We start from the raw sequence: 11,869 nt of genomic DNA, 5'->3' as shown, positions 1-11,869 counted from the left end.
ATGGTACACACACACACACACACACACACACACACACACACACAAACAAACATTAAAAAATATACATTTTCATAGTTTTCTTCCTTAGAAATGGTAATTAAAAAAACAACTTTAAATGTGTTAAGTTCAACATCCTTTCTGTAAAGCTCTTAAATCCCTTTATAAAAAGTTAGTTTATAAACCAGTTGTCCAATTGGATTAATTTATCAACCAGATAATGTTTTTACTTTGACCTTAAGTCCCTTGTTTCCAAGGCCAAACCAAGACCCCCACATTCAGAACCGTGTGAGAGCTCTTTTCACCTTCTGGTGCTTTTAGGTGATTAATCAGGAAAGGGAGCTATTCATCACATTTGGTGTTCAGAAAAATCTACATCTACAATCCAAACAACTCCACTACCATCAGATGGAGTCCAACTCCCGTGAGCCTGTAGGACGGCGTAGCACTGCCCTGTAGGGCATCCGCAGCTGTGATCTCTGCGGAAGCAGGCTGCCCCATCTTCCTTCCATGCAGGCGCCAGTGGGTTGCAAGCACTGACCTTTTTTTGTTAGCAGTACGGTGGTTTAACGATGCATCATCAGGGTTCCCAAGTCTACAGTACGCCCAGGCAAACATCCTCTCTCCTCGCTGACCCCTTCCAGCTGGCCTTCAGCCTGTCCGGTTTTCCCCTTGATGGTGTGCTATGTTGGCTCCAGCTGTGTCTCCTACTATTGTTTTGCTTCCTGTCATTCAGTGGACATCTCGGTAATGGAGGCAGCCCTCTCAGAAGTTGCATCTGAATCACACGGAGAGAAGGCACCTTTATGTCTCTACTGCCATGGACTGACACTATGGTCTTGTGCATCGTAGAGATCAGGAGGATGGTGTGGATAGGGCAAGGCTTCAATCTGTTGTTCATAGAGTGCTATGAGTCTTGGTCAACACACAGGCATGTAATAACAACAACTAACGAGGGAGAAACGCCTGTACACCTGAGGGCCTATACACGTCTATTATACTGGAATTTAGTGTGGCTCTATTTTCCTTGAACCATTGGATACTTTAAAATCTCACAGCCACACAGAAAATATTCCCTGTGTGGGCTACAAGCAAATTACTATTGCCTGTGTGCCTTAGTTTTCTAAACTGGAAAGTGCATATACTAATTGACTATAAATAGGATAACAGTGAGTATAAGTTAATGCATGTAAGGTAATTAGAACACCATCTGTCAAACAGTAAATGCTCAGAAATGCTTGGTGTATATAAAAAAAATTAAAAATCAAGGAAGCCTCAAAGATGGCAATAGAATGAAGAACATAGCTGGGTGTGAGACATTCAAGAAAGGAATGCAGACACAACACTAGGTCAATGTATCATCCATAGAAGATGCACAGTAAAACCATCTATCCGCAGGGCTCGTCAGCTTCTATGGAAAGGGTAGGGCTGGGTGTATCTCCAGTTGAGAGTGAAGCAAAGGTTGTAAAGGAATCTTCTTTCCAGTTGGAGGAACAGGATGGGATATGATGGGCAGGAAGCTTGGCTGGAAGTCAGGAACTGCATTATTTTAGTCTTGTTAGGGATGTTCCTAAATTTCTCTGGACTTTGAATGTAATAAGACTGAGAGGTCCCTATTTAATGTCTTTCCACTTATAAGAACCTGTGATTCTTGTGGGGTATATACTCAAACTTGTTCCCTCAGAGATAGAGAAAGAGAAGGAGGAGAAAGAGAAAAAGGAGGAGAAGGAGGTGGAGGAGTAACAGGAGGAGGAGGAGGAGAAGTTGAAGAGGGGGTGAAGAGAGACTTAAAGCCTAGGAAGATGGCATATGATGATGGAATTCATTATGAGTCAATAAAAATGATTGAAACCCACCTGCAGTAAATTTAATGTTTCCTTAGGAGATTATCTTCAGAAATTGTGTTAAATTGTCTCTTAGTTCACTTAAGCCTAAGCAGTACCTTGTATAATTGCTTGGAAAACATAATACAATCCGTAAGTAATGACGAGCAGGTAGTAGCTCTCAAAAGCAATGCTTGATGGGTTACAAGCACAAGAGGTCAACTTCTCCCCAAGACTATTAAGAAAAGGACTGGAATAAACCTTTTTCTCACTGCTATCAAGTCGATACTAGCTCATTGCTGATGTTCCAGCATGTTTCCAAGGTAGTTAATTGCCCTGGAGGAGATTTGAACAAAGAGAAGTTTGGCCTTTGGACCAGCAGCACAACTTTTTTTTTTTTTTAAAGACTTTTTAAATTATTATTTGAGTGAACGTTTACAGAACATATTGGTGTTTCATTAAATCATGGATAAATTTTTTCCCACTCATTATTGCATTTTTCTCCAACCCACCCCTCCCCCCAATTTGCTCTTCTCTTTGAAAAGTAAAAGAAAAATTCTTTCATTGTTATACAGTCCCTCCCCGCAAGTCCACTCCTCTCTGCAGCCTTCATTCTGGACTCCTGTCATGATAATAATACCTAATTATATATTGCTTTTAAATGGTTCTCTCTGTTCCTCATCTGTTTTAATGCAGTATACATTATTTGTCCCTTCTTTCTCAGTCTCCCCTCAACTCCAATGTTAGTCTCATTTTACAACAGTGGCACTATGCAATATTTGTACCTTTGTGACTGAGATATTTCTTTTTTTGTTTATTATTTTTTTAATTTTAATAAACATTTACAGAGATTTTGGATTTCCATTCATTCATTGCTGCACTTTTCTCCCTGCCCATGCTCCCCACCAGTTTGCTCCTCTCTTTGAAAAGAAAAAGAAAAAAAATTCCTTCATTGGTATACAATTTCACCCCCCACCCCCGCCACCTTCCCGCACTAAGTACACTTCTCTATGCAACCTTAATTCTGGATTCCTGTGCTAACCATAATACTCAATCATATATCACCTCTAATCTGTTCTTTCCCTCATCTGTTTCAATTCAGTATACATAATTTATCCAGTTTTTTCTCAGTCTTACCCCAAACCTGATGTCAGTCCCATTCTACAACAGTGGCACCATGCAGTATTTGTGCCTTTGTGACTGAGATATTTCACGCAGCATAATGTCCTCCAGGGTCACCCATTTTGAATAATATTGCATGAGTTCCTTGTTTTTCTTTTTTTTTCTTTACAACCATTTTGAAATTTAATCAGTTTACACAGGTTAGCAAAATGCATCACAAGAAAAACTAAAGACTGGATGTGAGTTCCTTGTTTTTCAATGAGGCATAGTATTCCATTGTGTGAATATACCACAGCTTCTCTATCTATTCATTTGTTGCTGGGCACTTAGGTTGCTTCCAACTCTTTGCTACTGTGAACAAAGCTGCGATAAACATGGGTGTGCATATATCTGCTTGGATGTCAGTTATGGTATCTTTGGGGTATATTTCCAGTAGTGGAATTTCTGGGTCAAATGGTATCTCTATTTGAAATTTTTTGAGAAAGCACTATACCACCTTCCACAGTGGTTGCACCATTATACACTCCCACCAACAGTGAATAAGTGTTCCAGTCTCTCCACAACTTCACCAGCATTTGTTGCTTGCTTTTCTGTCAAATTTTGCTATTCTTACTGGGGTGAGATGATATCTCATAGTTGTTTTGATTTGCATCTCTCTTAGAGCTAGGGATTTTGAACATTTCTTCATGTGTTTGTTGGCCATCTGAATGTCTTCTTTGGTGAAGTGTCTGTTCATATCCTGTGCCAATTTTTCAATTGGATTATTTACCTTTATCTTATTGTGGTGCTCAAGAATTTTATAAATTCCCTTGATATAAGTCCCTTATCAAGGATATAAGTCCCTTATCAAGACATGTCATTACCAAATACTTTTTCCCAGTCTGTGGCTTCCCTTTTTACCCTATAGGAGAAGTTTTTGGATGTGCATAGGGATTTGATTCTTAGAAGGTCCCATTCATCTATTTTATCTTCTCCTGGTTGTAGATTTTTCAGGATACTTGGAAGACTTTTTATGCTGTAGATTAGGACTACTAAAGTTCTTCCAAGCTTTTTAAAATGAAGTTTATCATCCTTGGTTTTAGTCCTAGGTCCATGATCCACCTTGAGTTGGTTTTTGTATGGGGAGTGAGGTGTGGATCTTGCTTGAGTCTTCTGCAGATAGCTTTCCAATTTTGCCAGCACCATTTGTTAAAAAGGCTGTCATTTCCCCCTTTAACTGATTTCATCTCCTTGTGTGACTGAGATATTTCACTCAGCATAATGTCCTCCAGAGTCACCCATTTTGAATAATATTTCATGAGTTCTTAGTTTTTCACCGCAGTGTAGTATTCCATTGTGTGAATATACCAGAGCTTCTCTATCCATTTGTTTGTTGATGGGCACTTAGGTTGTTTCCAGCTCTTTGCTACTGTGAAAAAAGTTGCAATGAACATGGTGTGCATATATCTGCTTGGGTGGTAGTTATGGTTTCTCTAGGGTATATTCCCAGCAGTGGAATTGCTGGATCATGGTATCTTTATTTGCAACTTTTTGAGAAAGCGCCATATAGCCTTCCATAGTGGTTGCACCATTCTACACTCTCACCAACAGTGAATAAGGGTTCTAGTTTCTCCACAACTTCACCAGCATTTGATATTTGCTGTTCTGTTAAATTTTGCTATTCTTACTGGGGTGAGAGGATATCTCATAGTTGTTTTGATTTGCATCTCTCTTAGATCTAGGGATTTTGAACATTTCTTCATTCTTTTGTTTGCCATCTGAATGTCTTCTTTGGTGAAGTATCTGTTCATATCCTATGCCCATTTTTCAGTTGGGTTATTTATCTATATCTGGTTGTTGTGCTCGAGTATTTTATAAATTCTAGATATAAGTCCCTTACCTGACATGTCATTACCAAATTACTTTCCCCAGCATCATAACTCTTTAAGGACTATGCCACCAGCACTCTCTAGAGTAAAACTGGACATCCTGTTCCTGGAACTTGAGGGACAAATGTAGGAGGAGCACATAATCAAGAATTAATGCATGGGGGAAACATCAGGATGAAGGGGAGGTAGTTGGTTAAGGCAGAATCTCCAGATCTGAGGTTATAATATGCTATCATGCACGGTTGTCCAAGCTTTTTGTTTTATTGTATGAGAGGGAGTAATGGTTCTTTGAAAAGAACAGGTATTAATGAGTCAGACAGATCTCTGACTCTGTAAATGATGTATATCATTTAACCTCTCTGAGTTTCAATGGGATCTCTAATTGTGTTTTATTGACCATGTAAAGGCATTTGACTGTGTGGATCACAACAAAATGTGGCTAATTTTGAGAAGAAAGGAATCCCAGAAAACTTGACTGTGCTCAAGTGAAACCTATACTTAGACCAAGATGCTGCTATGTGCACAGAGCAGGGGAACATTGCATGGCTCAAAACCAAAAGAATAGTATGTCAGGGATATATCTTTTCTCCATACCTTTCAACAGATAATTGCAGAAGCTGGACTTTATAAAGAAGAGTGTGGCTTCAGGATCAGAGGAAGATCCATCAACAAGCTGAGTTATGCAGATGACAAGATCTTGCTCACCGAAATTGAGAAGGTTTGGAAGCATTTGCTTTAGAAGATCAAAGACTACAGTCTTCAATATGGATTACATCTGGACATCAAGAAAACAAAACTCTTTATCACTAGGCCAATAGGCAGCATCATCATAGGTGGAGAAAAGATTGAAGATGTCAACAATTTCATCTTACTTGGATCTGCCATCAATACCCTTGGCATCAGCAGCCTAGAAATCAAAAGACAAGTTGCAAAGAGAGAATATGCTGTCAGGGGGAGTGCCAAAGAGGAATGATGTCAATCTAAAAACTAAGATGTGCCTAATCCAGCCCATGGTCTTCTTAATTGCTTGTTGTGCAAAGTATTTGAAAGCTGGACAATAACTGATGATGACAAAAGAATAGATGCCTTTGAGTTGTGGTGCTGGCAGACTGATATTGAACTTGGATTGCCAAGAGAATAAGCAGGTCTGTCCTCGAGGTAGGGAAAGCAGGGTGCTCCTTGGAGGCAAGGATGGTGCAACTCTGTCTCACATATTTGAGCATGTTATCAGGAGAGTCCAGTCCCTGGAGAAGGACATCATGCTTGGAAAGGTGGAGGTCAGTGCAAGAGAGGAAGAGCCTCAATGAGATAGACTGACACAAAGCCTATGGCAATGGGATCAGGTGTGTTGGAGATGGTGACGTTGGCTCAGGACAAGGCAAGGTTTAGAGCTGTTCATAGGGTTGCTACGAGTCATAGTTGACTTGATGACACATAAAAACCAGTGATACAATAAATAACAGAATTTTAAAATAAAGGATGCATATGAAATACTTAACATACAGTAGTTGTACTATAAATAGTAATTCCCCCATACTGTATCACTGTATTTCTCTCTGTGTGTCTTCATTTCCTGGGAAATACAAATGGTTTGGGCCTAATTGAATAGTCTCATGGATGGAACTCACCCAAAAGCCCCACCGAAGAAAGGCCTTTAGATCTGCTTCTATAAAGATTACTGAAAGAAAAGCTTATGGAGCTTGATTCTACTTTGTAACAGATGGGGCTGCCACGAGGCAGAACGAGTTGGTTTTGTGTTTCTTTTCTTTTTTAAAAAATTAGGCAACAGGTACTGTGTTCAGTTTTGGGAGAATAGTAAGACAAAGTCTTTGTACTGCTTTGACTGGCTAGGCAGCAAACAAACCCACAAAGAATCATTTCAAATGATCTTGTCACTTCAGATGAAGAAATGAAAACAAGGTAAAATGAGTAAGCATAACTGGTGGTTTCTTTGGCTACAGTGGTATATAATGGGACTTTCTGAGATGTGATGGTGGGACAGATAGTAATCTGGGGAATGAGCATTCTTGGTAGACGAAACAGCAGGTGTACAGGCAACAGGGAGAGCTGTTCTTCCATCATTTTCCTCTCTGCCTCAGTTAAATTTGCCCTGTTTCTTCTTCTCTTTTTAAAGGATCCTGCTACTGTGATTGACTCCTTTAATCTGTGGTGTTGGAGAAGAGCACTGAACATCCCACGGACTGGCAAAATAACAAACAGATATGTCTTGGAGAAGGTGCAGCCAGAGTTCTCCTTGGAGGCAAAGATGATAAAGCTTCATCTCACAGACTTTACATTTTGCTAGAAGAGGCTATTCCTTGGAGAGGGACATCAGGCTTGGAAAGGGAGAGAGTCTGCATAAGAGAGGATGACCCTCAAGCAGACTGACTGACACAGTGACTGCAGCAATGAGCTTAAATCTATCAGAGATGATGAGGATGGCACAGGAGAAGACAGGGTTCATAGGATCGTGACTGGACTGAACGGCACCCAACAACCACAATCTACTGTGATTGGATCAGGGAGCTCTGGTGGCCCATGGAGGTACACAGCTAACCCAAAGGCCACACCCCTCTGGCAACTGAAGACTTTCTGTGGAAGAAAATGGACACTCTCCTCCTCGTGCAACTGACCGTTTCTGAAACTCAAAGGAGGGGCAGCTATGAAGGAGTTCAGACTCCATTGCAATGAGGTGTTTTAAATTGATTTTCATTCAGTCATTCGCACATTTTGTTTTATATCATCAATTACAATTGGTTAATTTAATTAATTATAATGTCTCATCAAACCTCTATTGTACATTGCCTTTCACTTTAACCAACATATGCATTTATTAATCTTTGCTCCACTGTCCCTTCTTTCTCAAGCTTGCTTAATCTTCCAAGATTTATTCTATCTATTGTAAACTTTCCTTAGCTTTCCCCCATTCATGCATATTATGTTCCTTACCATTAATTACAATACCCACAATATCTGATTCCACATAGAATATATGTGGAATTCATTAATTCCACATTGTTCTTCCCTTCGATTATTTCAATAAAGTGTTCATTGTCTATCCATTAATTTTCTACTCCCTCCTCCCTGCCCCTGAAAATTTGCTGGATTGATTTCCAGGGCATGCTTCTTTTTAAAACAATTGACTTATTAAATATTAAATAAGCACAATTTTTAAGTTCTATATATAATGTACAACATAAAAAGCCTAACAGTATTCTAAAGGATTGTGAACCAGGCCTGTCTTCCCACAATAACCCTGCCTACAGTTTGAAAAATAGAGTATTATGGTTCTAGAGAGAAGGCTTCAGACCCTTCAGTCTTTTCTTCTGCCCTTCATTTTTAAAAGTTTATCATTCCATTGCCTTTATTTGCAGTTCCATTGTACATTTTTGTATGCTTAAATAATATATTGCTTTTTTTGATGTGATTTTGATTATTATATCATATACTTTCTTTTACTCAACACTTTGTTTAGAGATTCTCCCACATTGCATCTTGCAACTGTTGTTCGTCTTTTACCCCACGATACTATTTACTATTTTGTTGTACACACACACACACACACACTCACACACTCCTCCATTCATTTATTCAAAGAGTGCTGGTGGTGAAGTGTGTTTTGCCCTTATCCAGAAGGCAGAGTGTCTCAGTTCAAATCCATCAATGGCTCCAAGGGAAAACGATGGACAGATTGAGCAGTCTTTGCCCATCATATTCTTCTGTATGTATCTCTAAAGTACATTTTCATGTGCTGTCATAACATTTTAGAAATGTGTTTCCTTCCTAGCTCCAAAGCTAACTCTTACTACAGTCTTCCTCTTTACAGACGACATTGCAATCGATCCAGCTGCTAAGACCAAACTATTTTTTTTGTGCTTCCTGCTGTTCTCTCTCTTTTGTGTCATATTCCTATGACTGGAAATCATGTTGCCTCTTCCGTCAAGGTGTAGCTCTAACTACTTTTTACTGCTTCTATCGCTTGCACCATATTCTCTTCTGAATTCTTGCAATAAGTCACCCTGTCTTATCTTCTCTTATGGTTCATTTCAAAACAGCAATCAGAGCAATCCGTACATTAGATAGGGTATGTCAGAAGTCTCAGCACCCTGAAGAAGTTTCTAACTACAGTCAGAGTGAAAACCAAAGTCCTTACAATGGCCTAAAAGGTCTTCTGATGTTAGATGCTGTCGAGTTGGTTCTGAACTACTGAAACCCTATGCACAACAGAATGCACCCCCTTGGGGTCGTGACACACCCTCACAGTCACCGCTGGATGTAAATCTATTGTTTCAGTCACTTTGTCAATGACAATCATTGAGGGGCTTCCTATCTTTCACTGACTTTCCACATTTCCAAGCATGCTGTCCTGTTCTCAGGATAGCCTCTCCTGATAACATGTTCAAAGTAGTTAAGACAAGTTTCATGCTTTTCCCTAAGGAAAACTCTGGTTATGTGTCTTTCAAGACAGATTTACTTGTTCTTTTGACCATCCATGGTATATTCAATATTCATTGTCAACATCACCATTCAAAAGCATCAATTAAAAAAAAAGCATCAATTTTTCTTCTTTAAAAACGTGAACTGGGGAAGGGAGGAGGAGGGAGAAAAATGTGCAAAAATAAATGAAAATCCAAATTTTCTGTGAACTTTCATTAAAATCACAATAAAGTATATAAAAATCAGTGCTTCAATTTTTCTTTGCTTATTGTCCAACTCTTCCATGTATAGGAAGCAATGGAAAATACCAATGCTTGGGGCATGCACACCTTAGTTTACAAATAACCTTCTTGCTTGTTAGCACTTTAGAGGAGTCTTTTGGCCAGATTCGCCCAGTGCAATTTGTTGTTTGATTACCTGATGGCTGCTTCTATGGTCTTTACTGTATATCCAAGTAGCATGAAATCCCTCAGAAAGCTTTAAAGGATCCCTCAACTCAGTCCACCCCACTCACTTCCTCTCTAGCCTGTCCTACCTCCTGGAGTCTCCTGGTGTAACTGACTGCTTTGTTGTAACTCAAACATACCCGGTATGCTCCTGATGTAAGATCTTTGTTCAAGCTATCTCCTCTAGATGTCCACAGTGCAGACATTGTTCTAGGCACTCAAGACAAAGACCTTATGCAATGTATAGTCTAACAGATAGATGTTGTTGTTGCCATTGTTATGTGCATTCTAGTCTACTGTGATCATAGTGACCCTATAAAAAGTGGTTCTGAACTTTCCCTTTCCTGTTTCATGGTCACCATCTGAGAAACACTTGAACCCATTGTTACAGTCAACATTGGGTCCATCTTCTTGTAGACTTTTCTTGCTTATACTGACCCTTCACCTTTCCAAGCATGATGTACTTCTCTAAGGATTGACGTTTCCTAAATACATGCCTAATTATAATGAGAAACCTTGCTTCAGTTTTTCCAAGACAGACCTGTTCTCTTAGAATTCTATGGGATATTCAATACTTTTCTCCAACACTACAACTCAAAGGCATCAATTCTTCTTCTGTCATCCTTATTTATTGTTCAACTTGAAGATTCATAGCAAATAATTAAGAAAATCATTGCTTAGATCCAGTACACCTTAGTCTTTTTTTTTTCTTTTTCTTTTTTTCCTCTTAATATGGAACGCTTCACGAATTTGCATGTCATCCTTGCACAGGGGCCATGCTAATCTTCTCTGTATCGTTCCCTTAGTCTTTAAACTGACATCATTACTCTTTAGTACTCTGGAAAGGACCTTGACAGCAGATTTTCTCAATGCAACTTGTCTTTTTGTCTTTTATTTTATACTAGTTTACACACAAAGTTCATAAAATTCATATATATTGTTTTCTTGACTGTTAAGGTGTTGAATGTGGATACAAGTAAGATTAAATAGTTGACAACTTCAATCTTTTCTCCATCTATCATGATGCTGCCTATTGGTCCAGTGATGAGGATTTATATTATTGTTAGGTTGTAATCCATATTGAAGGCTATAAAAAAGAAATGGAACACATAAATATTGACGTACTAGGCATTGGTGATCTGAGATGGATTGGCATGGGCCACTTCAAATCAGACAATCATATGATCTACTGTGCTGGGAATGAAAAACTGAGGAAAAATTGAGTTGCATTCATAGTAAAAAAGATAATTTCTAGATCCATCCTGTATAATGCTCTGAGTGGCAGGATACTATCAATACACATACAACGAAAATATGTTAATACCACTATCATTCAAATATATGCACCAACAACTAAAGCCAAAGAGGAGGAAATAGAAGATTTCTACCAACTCTGCAGTCTGAAATCAATTGAACATACAAATAAAGATTCATTAATTATAATTGGTGACTAGAATGCTAAAATTGGAAACAAGGAAGAAAGACCAGTATTTGGAAAATATGGACTTGGTGACAGAAATGAGGCTGGAGATAGATAAAATGATAGTAAAATGATAGAATTTTATACAATCAATGATTTACTCATTACAACCACCTTTTATTAAAAAAAACCACAAATGGTTTTTATACACAAGGACCTCACCTTATGGAAGAAATATGTTGATTACACCTGTGGAAATAATAATTGGAGAAGCTAAATATCAGCTTTAAAAACCACACCACGTGCTGACTGCAGAACAGACCATGAACTCCTCAAGTGCAAGTTCAAATTTGAAACGAAAGCAAATGAAAACAAATTACAAAAACCAAAATATGAGCTGAAGTTTATCCCACTTGAATTTAAAAATCATCTCAAGAACAGGTTTGAGGCATTGAACAGTCATGAACAAAGGCCAGATGAACTGTGGGATGATATCAAGAATGTCTTCCATGAAGAAAGCATAAGGTCATTACAGAGACAGATAAGGAAGAAAAGACCTAGTTGTCAGAGAAGACATTGGATATTGCACTAGAATGCCGAGAAGCCAAAATAAAGGGAAGAAATGAGTACATTAAAGAGCTGAACAGAAGATTTCAAAGAGCAGTTCTCAAAGACAAAGTTAAGTATCATAACAAAATTTGCAAAGAGCTGGAGTAAGGAAATCAGAAGGGAAGAACTCGGCATTTATCAAGTTGA

Source organism: Elephantulus edwardii, unplaced genomic scaffold (assembly GCF_000299155.1).
Source record: "Elephantulus edwardii isolate Elephantulus edwardi_28Jun2011 unplaced genomic scaffold, EleEdw1.0 scaffold00060, whole genome shotgun sequence".
In the NCBI taxonomy this organism is placed as follows: domain Eukaryota; kingdom Metazoa; phylum Chordata; class Mammalia; order Macroscelidea; family Macroscelididae; genus Elephantulus; species Elephantulus edwardii.
This window is presented reverse-complemented; position numbering follows the sequence as displayed.